At 44.8% G+C, this 14,769-nt stretch overlaps 1 pseudogene; it reads left to right on the top strand.

Annotated features, from left to right (window-relative positions):
• Positions 1-1,327: 1,327 nt before the first annotated feature.
• LOC140579695 (uncharacterized) lies at positions 1,328-3,949 on the top strand (annotated as a pseudogene).
• Positions 3,950-14,769: the final 10,820 nt, after the last annotated feature.

The following is a 14,769-nucleotide window of genomic DNA, read 5'->3' as shown; positions in this document are numbered from 1 at the left end:
GTGTGAGGAGACTGAGGAGGACGCACGGTTTGAGGACTGTGAGGAAGAGCCTTTAGGGGAAAACCAGACAGACGCACTAGGTGCACAATACATAGGGGGAGCGCAAGGGTCGTCCGGAACTGGATACGGCTTGCGCTCCAAAGGGACAAAGCTCGTCGCACCTCTATTGCGAGGAACAGGCGGCAGAGAAAGATATGAACCTTTCTCAATAGGGGATGTGCAGGCTTTGGCAGACAAGCTGCCTCCCCCGGCAGAGGGGGGAGGACAGTGGCTGGATAAGTTGGATCAACTCACTCAGGGTCTGACGTTGGCCCTGGGGGATTTCCGGGCAGTGGCAGCCCGATGTATGACTAAGCATGCTCTACAGGATTTAGAGGCCAGAGCAAGGGTTACGACAGTTGCAAATAGTGTGATTCTGACAGCGGTGATAGTGGACCTGGGTGACGCCATGCGAGAGATTTTCCCCGCCCCAAGCGGAGCAGTGATCCCAAAGTTTACATGGGAACCTAAACTCCACCCCAGAGAATATTGGCGACTCCGGTGGGACTCAAACCCACAACCTTTGAAGTAGATAAATAAAATAAGTAAAGAGGATAGGACCTGTTGCACTGGCTGCCATCCAGGGTAGGATGGGGCGCAGCGGGAATGGTTCAGGCGGGCAGTAATGGAGGGAGTCCCAGCGGGAGTGAAGGGGGCTATATTAAACAACCCAGATCTCCAAGAAGCAGAATCTCAGATGTGGGACAGGCATGTCGTCCATCATTTGCAGAGGGCAAAAGAGGAAACACAGAAAGAGGAAGGCGACCTTAAGGAACTACAGTCGCAGCTGCTGAAGCTGCAGGTGGGTGAAGCCAGAAAAAAGGCGATCCAAGACAAAAAGGCAGGGCAGGGGAAGCAGATGGTGGCGGGGGTTTCCCCAGAGGGACCACCGTCTCAACCACCGGGTCCCTGGAATGGGACACCCACCTACCAACAGGGAGGGTGGGGCCAACAGTGGGGAAGGGCCCGAGGCGGTTGGGGTCGGGGATACAGGGGCCGGGGCTGGAGAAGGGGCGGCCCGCAAAGGGGACCGCCGTCAGGTGTCTGTTTCAGGTGTGGGGCAGAAGACCACTGGGCAAGGGATTGTCCAGCACCCCCTCCTAGCAGTGCACGCGGCAGGGGAGGACCTCCTACAGGCCAAGTGCAGGCACCCAACATACAGATGATGGCACCACACCCACAGGCAGTTCCCCCAGCAGGACTCTACCCGATGATGGAAAGGGGGGAGTGGGACTGGTTTCCCCCTCCCCAGTGACGGTGCCCACGAGCGGCCCGGGAGGCAGACCCCATGCTCTCGCTCCTGGTCATGGATAAGGTACTGCCGTTCTTGGTGGACACGGGAGCCACGTACTCCACTCTTAACGTGGTCCCAGAGAAACATCATTTGTCTGCCTCAACAGTGACCGTGGTGGGCTTCTCGGGAGAAGAACAGAGACTGGCAATAACGAAACCTGTGAAAGTTGCGGTGGGGAAACAGACTTTCCTCCACCCTTTTGTTGTGTCTTCTTCAGTTCCAGTGAATCTCCTGGGCAGGGACATGCTGGTGAAGTTGGGCGCCTCAATTCTGTGCAGTGCAGATGGACTGGTGGTTACCCTGCCGGAAGGCACTAACACGGGGGCGGGACAGTGGTAACCAGGCCCTGGCAGACATCTATTGGGGCCTACTGGAGCCCGGCCTGGCTGGCATCCTGGCGGCCTACTCAGCGTGGCGGCCCTGGATCTTGCTCCTAGAGCCCTATGTGCCCCCCTGACCCGCCTCATGTGACCCTTTTCTATGATAGGGAAAATACTGAATGGTATGAGGAACTGTTTGTTGAGCAACTGGAAGGCCAACAGTGGCAAGTTGCCTTTGAGAACATTTATGTGGGTCCCGAAGGAGTAGCCTCAGCCACCATGCTAACCCCAGAACAAGTGACCTGGTTTATGATGGGACAGGAGGCTGTCCCACATGTCTCTCTGGCCCTCCATCCTAAAACACCAGGCCAAAGAGTTGGGCCCGATGGTTAAACGGGCCAGAGAATCAAAGGACTGGGTGCAGACCCAGATCCCACAGATCTCCTTTTCACCCTCCTGCAGCACTTATTGCATATAGGTCGCAGCACAGGACACAGCCCTCTTGCAACATGAGCAGATAGCTAGGGATCATGGGCGTGACCAGTTCCAAACCCATATGTTGCCCTGACTAATTTGACCCCACGACAGAAGTGGTTCACTTGTATTGACTTGGCAAATGCTTTTTTCTGTCTGCCTCTAGCAGAGGAGTGCAGAGACATATTCTCCTTCACGTACAAGGGTTGTCAGCTAAGGTACACATGCCTGCCTCAAGGGTTCGCCCTTTCTCCAGGGATCTTTAATCAGGCCTTAAAGCAGGCTTTGCAGGGATGTTCTCTCCCGGAGGGTGTCACCCTCATCCAATACGTTGACGATCTCCTGATTGCTGCCCCAACATCGGAGGCGGCCCTACAAGCCACCCAGTCCGTGCTGCTCAGATTGTAGGAAAAAGGGTTGAAGGTCAGTAAGGATAAATTGCAGATTGCGCGGACAGTTGTGTCCTTTCTAGGTCGAGTGTTGTCCAGCGCAGGGACAGGTCTCTCCCCGGCTCATCGTTCAGCTATCCTGCATCATCCAAAACCCACTACATGTGGTCCTTTTTAGGTCTCACAGGCTACAGTCGCACGTACATTCCAGATTACACGGGGCTCACACAGCCTCTGAGGGCTTTGGTCCGGGAGCACGGCCTACGTCGCCTCAGTGCATCCCTCAATTGGGACCAGGCGTCAGAGGAGGCTTTTATCATCTTAAAGCAGAAACTAGCCCAGGCCGCAGACCTAGCCCTCCCAGATTACTCTCTCCCGTTCCACTTGGATGTTTCTGAAGCAGGTGACGTTGTTAACGCCATCCTGTTTCAGAAAAAAGGGGGAGAGCGGAGAGTGTTGATGTACGTGAGTGTAAAACTTGATACTACAGGACTACAGAAAAAAGACATCCTGCATGCACAAAACATGCAGCGGTAGTGGCTAAAATTATTCAGAAAATTGCACACATAGTGATGGGACACGCGTTGCATATCCTGACCTCACACAGCGTGGTGGCCTATGTAAACTCACACACCTTTACCATGACGTCGCTTAGGCAGCAGAGACTTTGCAAAATACTAGGGGCACCCAATTTGAATTTTTCCCACGAAGGGATAAACATGGCCGATCGGATGAGCATGGGAGAACCACATATGTGTGAGTCCAGAGTTCAGAAAGAGGAGAAGGTTAGATTAGATCTAGAAGCCGAAAAAATAGAGGGAACAGAGGATTGGTTCACAGATGGTTGTTGTTTCAGGACGGACACAGGAGGTTTGCAGGCAGGATACGCAGTGGTTGCTAGACAAGAACAGGACTATGTCACCTTCATTGCAGAAAAGCTGGAAGGAGCCCAGTCGGCTCAAAGGGCCGAAGTGATAGCTGTAATTGAAGCGCTAAAACTAGCGGAAGGAAAAGAAGTCACCATATATTCAGATTCAGCCTACGCTGTAGGCGCAGTGCATGAGGAACTCAGCCAATGGCTCAGAGCAGGATTTTTGACTGCGGGAAACAAGCCAATAAAGCATGAAGCAGAGATGAAACAGCTGGCGGAAGCCCTAATGCTCCCCAAAAAAGTGGCCGTAGTAAAATGCAGGGGCCACGAAGGGTCAGGAACAATGGTAGCAAAGGGAAATCAGGTAGCAGACGAAGAAGCAAAAAGAGCGGCAGGATACCATGTGACCAAACAGATGGTCACGGTGGAAGAGGAACTTAGGCTGAGTGATAGGCTAACCCTGGAAAAAGTCCAGCAAGAACAGGACAAAGCCTCTCCAGAGGAGAAAACTATGTGGATGAGAAAAGGGGGGATGCAAGGAGGGGGGCCTGTGGCAGAATAAGGAAGGGAAACCAGCCCTGCCTCCCGGTATTCGCCAGGCAGTCTAGCAGAGGCTCACGGGGTTGGACATGCAGGGGTGAAACAGATGTTAGAAAACTTGACTATGTGGTGGCATCCGTTTATGAAAGACATGGTGCAGGGACACGTTCGAGATTGTGCGACCTGTACCGTTCATAACTCGCGACCCACAGTCAAGCCGGAAAAAGGACAGTTCCCAACATGTACAAGGTCAAGGGAGGAAATCATCATAGATTACACAGACATGCTTATTCCAGTGAAGGGGTTCAGATATGTGTTGATGTGTGTGGATGCATTTTCGGGGTGGCCGGAAGCATGGCCCACAAAAAAGGAGGATGGCGCATCGGTGATAAAGTTTCTGATCAATCAGTACATACCGAGACACGGGTTTCCCAATAGGATCCGGTCAGATAATGGGACTCATTTTAAGAACGAAGACCTCCAGAAAGTGGAGAAAGCGTTGGGATTAAGACATGCGTTCAGAACTGTCTATCATCCGCAGTCCCAGGGAAAGGTGGAGCGAATGAACCAAACAATAAAACAAAAATTGGCAAAAATCTGTGCACAGACTAAAATGAATTGGGTTGATGTTTACCGCTGGCACTGATGTCAGTACGGTGTTCTATAAATAGGGGGACTGGGTTCACTCCCTTTGAGCTTCAGACAGGCAGGCAGTTTCCGGGACCCCAGAGAGGGCTATCCTGGACCCCCGACAAAAAGGGGGAGCGAAATCCGAGGTTGTATTATGATGGTTTGCAAGTTCTCGTTGCAGATTTCTCCAAACAGATCCAGGAAACGAGATCTGGGAATCAGGCACCCGAACCACACACGGCAGAGTGGGTCCTCCTGAAAGTCATCAAACGGAAGTGGTCAGAGCCCAGGTGGACCGGCCCCTTCCGAGTTACCGAGAGGACGTCACACGCAGTTCGTCTAAAAGACAAAGGGGGCACGTGGTTCCATTGGAGCCAGTGTGCAGCTGCAGAGGAGCCAGGCAGGACCACCGCAGAGATACAGAGGGACCTCGGAGAAGACACCCAGAGCGTCAGTTCGGCTGAACCAGACGCGACTCAGGTCTCAACAGAAGGGCAGAATAATCCCTTGACCTGAGCAGATCAGCAGGGCAGTCTACCCCTGACTGATTGAAGAAATCAACACATCATCCGTCGCAGATCATCAGGACCAAGATGCAGAGATTCAAGATAAAAAGGGGGCTTGTGGGGGAAACCAATGTATTGTGTGTAATGCTTAAATTGCTGATGATTATATTGCTTTCCATTGTCCAGACGGGAGAAGCCGCTTCGTTCGAGTGCGTGGGGTCAGGGGGAGAGGCCCCTCTGAAGCTTCAGTACCTGAGAGGCACCCCCACCACTTTCGTGTTCGACTTATGTGACGTGATAAATTGCCAGGAGCAGAATGCGTCGTACCGGAGTTATGCGGTATGGCTTTGTTGGGATTATTATTATCATAATGGGTGCACCACTGGTCGACATTGGGTGAGGCATATGCATGTGGGGTGCGGTAACATGATTGCCTATAATCAGGTTCATTTCCTTATTACTGCCCATAATCACATGCTGCCTATAATCTTAATCAACAGGATCACATATACTACTTAAAATCAGGGTGATCTCCTAGCGGAGATCAAAAGGGGGAATTGAAGGGTTAATTATTTAAGAAATACAACTAATAATTTTATGACTGTATGGCCTCTAACCCAATGAAGAAAATAGACAAGGGACCTGAGACTAGGATGAGGTGATCTTACCCGTAAATGGGAAAAAGCAGGAACTTACAGCAAGGGAACGGGTCAAGATGCCAGATTGCCTTGCAATTTGGCAGAGAATATCCAGGTAGAGTATAGTGGTGCCAGTAATATTTTAGTCATCTTCAGCATTAGTTAATATTAAACTTTCAAAGTGCACTAAGAGAACAGGAACCCATCTTATTGCTGACACTCATTTTTTACCCTTGTTTGGGAACATGCACACATACTAACTAGAGCAAAAGCTAAAGTATGATGTAGTCACGTAGATGGAAAAGTACAGACGAGGGGGGCCACACCCCAAAAGGCCTATAAAGACCTAGAGCCGACCCCTAGAGTTCGAGCATCTTCTTGTACATGCTGAATGTATGTCGGATGTTTGCTCCCAGATTGCGCAATCTGTCAGGGAATAAACTGGTGACTTGCAACCACTCCTCGACTGTGCAGTGAATCTCTTCTCATCAACGGACCCGGCGGAGTTCTGACTCCAACAATACAATCATTTTTGCATATAAAATAAAGGGGTGACTTACGCAGGGTTGCCAACTTTGGTCAGCTGGTTGGCGTGAGATTTACACACGTACTTAGGCTACATGTACCTAACAGTTTTATTACCTTGCAAATAGTATTTAGGGTTTGCAAACTGCCCCAACGCTTTTGATGTAGCCAATTTTGGGTTTAAAATGGATGAATAGAGATTCGCCATAAGATTGATTGCTGTGAGCGTTTGAGTCTGAAAGCCTGAGTCTCGCTCCAGATGCGTCAGAGTCGGCAGCCTGCTTACGGCCGGATCGGACCTACGACCGGTCAGTCGGAGCCGATCGCAGCCGAAAGTCGCCGACGACCTGCATAGGATCGTATTGTTTGTTATGGTACGAATGGGCGTCCGTGGCAACAGCTTGATTACTTTTGAATCACATGTACTTCTTTTCTCAAACTTCTTTCGAGCATCTTGGCGAGTGCCTGCATTTTGAAGAGACTTAATATCTTAAAAATGGAAAGCAAAGAAATGAAAGTAGTTAAGATTAAAATTAAAATGACCGTTACAATTAAAATAACAGCTAAGGAATCTGACACCCATTTAGAAAAAAATGAGGCCGTGGAAAAGAACAGCAGCGAGAAGGTGGAGAAAGTCAGCATGGTGAAAGATGTGATCAAGAAGACGGATGAGACGGAGAAGCCCTGTTCTACGCGGAGGGTGTGTTACATGCCGAAGGTAAAGACCTGGATTAGGAGTGTGGCAGTTTAGCAGAGCTCTTAAAGAAAAATATATAGAAAGAAGGAGAGAAGCGCACGGAAAGTGGAATAAGACAGGCCGGCATGGTGGAGCTACCAAGCCAGCAGCTGGTTTAATTTTAGCTTTTCTTAAATTAAAAGTAATTTCGGGGAAAAAAAAAGAGTTATCCTTTAGTTTTTCGGTGAGTGTTACGGGACTGCGTTAAGGGAAAATGTTCATTGTGCTATGGCGGGATATAAAAAGTAAAGGAAAAAACCTACCGGGGATTTAAATAATGCTTTATTTGCCCATTGAGATTACGTAAACCTTGGATGTTATGGATGTTATAATGTGTCATCGATATGTACATGTTGTTGTGATATGAGTTCGTTATGTGTAAAAGGGAAAAAAGGGATATGTTTTATTTTTCTAGTGCGCCATATTCCCTACCCATATTTTTCTTTTAGATGTCCGCAGTCCAGGTTAAGGCTGTGATAGTGTGTGAAACCCTGAAAGCAAATTATATCGAGGATATTGTCGTTATGACATAATTGATAAAACGATAAGCACGCGACAGGCTTTGCTCCTCCTCCTCAGTCTTGTAATTTGATGCCAACATTACCGTCACGTGACTCAGGGGCGCCAGGCAAGCACACAGGCTCACTTGCGCGCGCACACACACTCACTGGCAGAGGCCTTGCAATTTGGCAGAGAATATCCAGGTAGAGTATAGTGGTGCCAGTAATATTTTAGTCATCTTCAGCATTAGTTAATATTAAACTTTCAAAGTGCAAGTGGTTAAAACTCAAAATGTATAAATTATGCTAAGACCTTTTTATCATGGATGCTAGTGTTAGCATCAGGTTCAAATAGGTATATGGTTTGGGTTAACGTGATGATTTTTCAGTCACCGTGACCAGAATCATGGAATGCGGTTAATCAAAGTTATTTTTTAACTCATTACTTCTTCTGTGATTAATTAATCGAAATGAGCGTGTTATTTGATACAATATTATCCCATTGCCACATGTTATAAAATGAATACATTTACTGGAATTGAAAGAAATATACTGAATATAGCTCAGATTTGATTGACTATAATTACCATTTTGTGTTAGCTTTTTCATTTAATGTTTTTAAACTTTATTGTATTTTTTATTGTACTTTTTTTTGTATTTTCACTAATTATTTTTATTATTATTATTTTTTTAAATAAGCCGGTTCTCTAATTTTGTGCACTTTATTTAAGAAAAATACATTTTGTGTTGTGTTTTATAATAAAGTATTTATTTACTTATTAACCTTACCAAAATTCTGTCCTGCTGTCACAAATCTTGTGGTATCGCACACCACTACTTGGAGAGGAAAACGGTCAGGGGAAGAATACGGTCACACGCACCCTGCCAGGATCTGCACCGGAGCCGAGCGCCCTCCGTTGGATTCCAGATAAGAAAAGAAAAGACACAAAACTGATGGAAAAGGGTTTGGAAATGATTATATAGAGACGGAACCAGGCTGAGCCTTAGAGAGGAGATAGTTTATTGTTATATTATTGATTAGGTAAGTGGTTACAGGTCAAAATAAATAAGATAAGGAAATAAGTTTTTGGGTGGACTTGTTTTACTAATCATCCTCCTCCCTGAGCCTAGAAAGAAGGGTTACATATTGTAAAGCTCTTATATTAGAAAGATCTCGGTGTGTATGTTGATGCTTCCATGTCCCACTCTCGCCAGTGTGGGGAAGCAATAAAATAGAATGTTGGGTTATATCTCTAGGTGTGTAGAGTTTAAGTCAAGGGAGGTGATGTTACATTTATATAATTACTTGGTAAGACCCCACCTAGAATATCGTGTGCAGGTTTGGTCACCATACCTTAAGAAGGACATTGCTGCCTTAGAAAAGGTGCAACGGAGGGCTACGAGAATGATTCCTGGTCTTAGAGGAATGTCGTATGACGAGAGGTTAGCTGAGCTGAATCTGTTTAGCCTTGAGCAAAGGAGACTAAGGGGGACATGATCCAGGTCTATAAGATGCTGACAGGTCTGGATGCTGTTCAGCCAAATGACTATTTCAATATTAGTTTAAATACTAGAACTCGTGGACATAAGTGGAAATCAGCGGGAGAACATTTTAAAGCAAATTTGAGGAAGCACTTCTTTACACAACATGTAGTTAGAGTATGGAATAGTCTTCCTGCTAGTGTAGCGTAAGCTAAAACCCTGGGTTCCTTTAAATCAGAGCTAGATAAGATTTTAACAACTATGAGCTATTAGTTAAGTTCTCCCCAAATGAGCTTGTTGGGCCGAATGGCCCCCTCTCGTTTGTAAATTTCTTATGTTCTTATCTTATCTTAGCCTATCTTATCCTATTTTATCTTAGGATAAGATAGGCTAAGGTAAAATAGGATAGAATGAGATAAGATAAGATAGAATGAGACAAAATAAGATAGGATAGGATGAGATAAAATAGGATAAGGTAGGATAGGAAGGGCTAAGATAAGATAGAATTGGATGAAGTAGGATAGGAATGTATAGGATCGAATAGGATAAGGTAGGATAGGAATGGCTAAGATACGATATAATAGCATAAGGTAGGATAGGAATGATTAAGGTAAGGTAGAATATGATAAGGTACTGTAGGATAGGAATGGTTAAGGTAAGATAGAATACCATAAGGTAGGATAGGAATGGCTAAGGTAAGATAGAATAGCATAAGGTAGGATAGGAATGGCTAAGGTAAGATAGAATAGCATGAGGTAGGATAGGAATGGCTAAGGTAAGATAGAATAGCATAAGGTAGGATAGGAATGGCTAAGGTAAGATAGAATAGCATAAGGTAGGATAGGAATGGCTAAGGTAAGATAGAATTGGATTAGTTAGGATAGGAATGGCTAATGTAAGATAGAATAGCTTAAGGTAGGATAGGAATGGCTAAGGTAAGATAGAATAGCATAAGGTAGGATAGGAATGGCTGAGATAGGAACGGCTAAGATAAGAGAATAGCATAAGGTAGGATAGGAATGGCTAAGGCAAGATTGGAAAGGATGAGGAAGGATAGCAATGGGTTAGGCAAGATAGAATAGGATAAGGTAGGATAGGAATGGCTAAAGAATGATATATTAGGATAAGGTTGGTTAGGAATGGGTAAGGTAGAATAGCATAAGGTAGGATAGGAATGGGTAAGGAAGAATAGCATAAGGTAGGATAGGAATGGGTGAGGTAGAATAGCATATGGTAGGATAGCAATGGTTAAGGAATAATAGACTAGGATAAGGTAGGATAGGAATCGGTAAGTTAGAATAGCATAAGGTTGGATAGGAATGGCTAAGGAATGATAGATTAGGATAAGGTAGGATAGGAATGGCTGAGATAGGAACGGCTAAGATAAGAGAATAGCATAAGGTAGGATAGGAATGGCTAAGGCAAGATTGGAAAGGATGAGGAAGGATAGGAATGGGTTAGGCAAGATAGAATAGGATAAGGTAGGAAAGGAACGGATAAGATAGAATCGCATAAGGTAGGATAGTGTCGCCTATGGCTTACTCACTGGGGGCTTTGGGTGGGGATGCTGTAAAGCGCTTTGAGACGATGTAATGTTGTCAAAATGCACTATAAAAAAATAAATTTGTTATTCGTTGTTGTTGAATGCGTAAGGTAAGATAGCAATGCATAAAGTAGGACAGGAATGGCTAAAGAATGATAGCTTAGCATAAGGTTGGATAGCAATGGCTAAGGTAGAATACCATAAGGTAGGTTAGGAATGGCTAAAGTAGAATACCATAAGGTAGGATAGGAATGGGTAAGTTAGAATAGCATAAGGTAGGATAGGAATGGCTAAGGAATGATAGATTAGGATAAGGTAGGATAGGAATGGCTATGATAAGTTAGACTTGGATGAGGTAGGATAGGAACGGATAAGATACCAGTGGATAAGATAGGATAGGAATCTCTAAGATAAGGTTGAATTGGATAAGGTAGGATAGGAATGGCTGAGATAGGAACGGCTAAGATAAGAGAATAGCATAAGGTAGGATAGGAATGGCTAAGGCAAGATAGTAAAGGATGAGGAAGGATAGGAATGGGTAAGGTAAGATAGAATAGGATAAGGTAGGAAAGGAACGGATAAGATAGAATAGCATAAGGTAGGGTAGTGTCGCCTATGGCTTACTCACTGGGGGCTTTGGGTGGGGATGCTGTAAAGCGCATTGAGACGATGTAATGTTGTCATAATGCACTATAGAGAAATAATTTTGTTACCCGTTGTTGTTGAATGGGTAAGATAAGATAGAAAAGCATAAGGTTGGATAGGAATGGCTAAAAAATGATAGATTAGGATAAGGTTGGATAGGAATGGGTAAGGTAGGATAGCATAAGGTAGGGTAGGAATGGGTAAGGTAGAATAGCATAAGGTAGGATAGGAATGGCTAAAGAATGATATATTAGGATAAGGTTGGTTAGGAATGGGTAAGGTAGAATAGCATAAGGTAGTGTAGGAATTAATAGCTCAAATAAATTTTAATATTCTCCACCAATATGTTTGAATTAATTAAAGTTTAATTAATTATTATTTAATGCTGATTATTAATCAATTGTTATGCCGAATGGTCGGCTCCTCCAAACTCAATTGCGGTATCCCTGTGAGTCTGTTAATGTGAGACTTAAATGGGATTCACTAATTACCAGTATCGCTTAGTAACCTGGGTTAGAAGGCTCGTCCAGCGAGCTGCATCACCAGGTAATGTACACGATTGGTAGCGAAGCTCCCCTCTCGGCCAATGAGAGAGAGTCTCGCGATGTTTCAGGCGAGTTTGAGGTTCAGAGCGTGTAGCAAGATCGCACAATGGCAGGAACTTATTATGAGACACACAATGACGGAGGCTAAAGTTGTGTAAAAGACATGCATTTATTCCTAGCTAACACTACAACTGACATAAGACAGACATTACACCTAACACAAACAACAAACACGAAATAACGGAATAAAACAAACAATGTAATTATGAAAATGCAATGACCGGATTTAAATGAGTAACCTGAAATGGGAAATACTGTTCTGCAAAGCAAGCACAGTTTGTGTCTTATAGCAGGTTAACAGAACAGCTTAAGTTGTTAGAATGAAAGGAAGTTGGTTTACTTGGTTGAAGAGTGAGGGGGGGGGGGGTCTTGGCAGTTGATGGCAGAGCTGCTGAGCCGATGGCACTCAGGAAGGCGCGGCGTTTGAAGCAGTGGAGTGGAGCCCCTTTGGATTCTCTCTCCTGGTGAAGCCTTGTCTTGGGTGCTGTTCTCTGTTCAGCTGGGCCTTCACCGGAGGGTTTCTGGTGGGCTTCTCTGCTCCTGGGCTGATGGCCTTTTCTGTATGGCTGCTGTGTGTTCTCTGCGCTGGTTGGCGGTTGTTCTGCTCGCCTTTGTTCTGAGGTGCTAGATTTTTATGGTCTAAAGTTCATGAATAGGGATGACCAGGAATTCGACTCCTGGCCCAATGGCTGGCCATCCATTTGGCGGGCTTTCGGAAGGGGGTCTGTATCAGTCCTTTTGGGATTTATGGCCCGCCTGATTCTACCTTTACTGATGAATATTCATTAAGCTGTTATAACTTTTGATACATCCACTTTTATGGTAATCACTGACCGGATTTGGAATCAGGGGTGATTAACAATCAGTTTGATACCAAACATGCCATACCAGCTTCACAGGTACATACCTCATACCATCTGTATTAATTGATTAAACAATTAATTATTTTATCTATGTGACTGATTCACATCAGTATAGGATACAGGTGTTTTGGGTTGCACCTCAACAGATGTTACACTTTGTGCAGATATTACATCAAATATTCATATTACAAACAGCACATCTTATCCATAGATAGGCGTGGCCGTTAGTTTGTGGTAATATCAATATAAGTTGCACATCTGGAAACAACATATTTTGTTTGGTGTGGCTTATGCCAATTCAACTTCTCCAGAATGGATAAAATACACCTTAATTCAGTTCTTTTAACATAGCATGGTAGAAACAAAGAAACTTGGTGAGGTCCACCAAGATCAGATAAGGACCTCAAAGGAATGTTGGAAGAGAAGGGGGGGTTTTAACACAGAAGACTCTCTAAAAGTTAGGACACATACAAACATAACGTATCTGTATATTGAGACTAGTAGTCGTGAGTAAATCAATATACAGGGTATACAAAAGCCAAACTTAAATGAAATTTCCTTTAGGGTGTTCGTCTGTTGGGTGAGTGAAATGTAAGGCAGAGTGAGTGTATGTGGAGGGGGTTGTGTGCCAAGTTGAGGGACCCCTGTCCGTGAAGTCCACTCTGCTTGTCTGTAGGTCCCTAAATCTTTGGGCAATAAAAGTTGGAGTGCTAGCCTCCCTGGTTATCTGTGTGCGTGTGTTTGTGTGTGTAACCCCCCTTTGGTGCCTCTCGTACCAGGCTCGGCCTTGTCTCAGGCCACCTGGAATTTAGGCCCTGTGATATGTGCATGTGTGATCCTACAGTAGGATAGGAATGGCTAAGGAAGAATAGCATAAGGTAGGATAGGAATGGGTGAGGTAGAATAGCATATGGTAGGATAGCAATGGTTAAGGAATAATAGACTAGGATAAGGTAGGATAGGAATCGGTAAGTTAGAATAGCATAAGGTAGGATAGGAATGGCTAAGGAATGATAGATTAGGATAAGGTAGGATAGGAATGGCTGAGATAGGAACGGCTAAGATAAGAGAATAGCATAAGGTAGGATAGGAATGGCTAAGGCAAGATTGGAATGGATGAGGAAGGATAGGAATGGGTTTGGCAAGATAGAATAGGATAAGGTAGGATAGGAATGGGTAAGGTAGAATAGGATAAGGTAGGATAGGAATGGGTAAGGTAGAATAGCATAAGGTAGGATAGGAATGGGTAAGTTAGAATAGCATAAGGTAGGATAGGAATGGCTAAGGCAAGATAGGAAAGGATGAGGAAGGATAGGAATGGGTTAGGCAAGATAGAATAGGATAAGGTAGGATAGGAATGGCTGAGATAGGAACGGCTAAGATAAGAGAATAGCATAAGGTAGGATAGGAATGGCTAAGGCAAGATTGGAATGGATGAGGAAGGATAGGAATGGGTTTGGCAAGATAGAATAGGATAAGGTAGGATAGGAATGGGTAAGGTAGAATAGGATAAGGTAGGATAGGAATGGGTAAGGTAGAATAGCATAAGGTAGGATAGGAATGGGTAAGTTAGAATAGCATAAGGTAGGATAGGAATGGCTAAGGCAAGATAGGAAAGGATGAGGATGGATAGGAATGGGTTAGGCAAGATAGAATAGGATAAGGTAGGATAGCAATGGCTGAGATAGGAAGGGCTAAGATAAGAGAATAGCATAAGGTAGGATGGGAATGGCTATGGCAAGATTGGAAAGGATGAGGAAGGATTGGAATGGGTTAGGGAAGATAGAAAAGGATAAGGTAGGATAGGAATGGGGAAGGTAAGATAGAATAGGGTAAGGTATGAAAGGAACGGATAAGATAGAATCGCATAAGGTAGGATAGTGTCGCCTATGGCTTACTCACTGGGAGCTTTGGGTGGGGATGCTGTAAAGCGCTTTGAGACGATGTAATGTTGTCAAAATGCACTATAAAAAAATAAACTTGTTATTCGTTGTTGTTGAATGCGTAAGGTAAGATAGAAAAGCATAAAGTAGGACAGGAATGGCTAAAGAATGATAGCTTAGCATAAGGTTGGATAGCAATGGCTAAGGTAGAATAGCATAAGGTAGGTTAGGAATGGCTAAGGCAAGATAGGAAAGGATGAGGATGGATAGGAATGGGTTAGGCAAG

This window comes from Paramormyrops kingsleyae, chromosome 18, assembly GCF_048594095.1.
Source record: "Paramormyrops kingsleyae isolate MSU_618 chromosome 18, PKINGS_0.4, whole genome shotgun sequence".
Lineage (NCBI taxonomy): Eukaryota > Metazoa > Chordata > Actinopteri > Osteoglossiformes > Mormyridae > Paramormyrops > Paramormyrops kingsleyae.
Note: the sequence above shows the minus strand (reverse complement) of the source record. Positions and strands in the feature narration are given on the sequence as shown.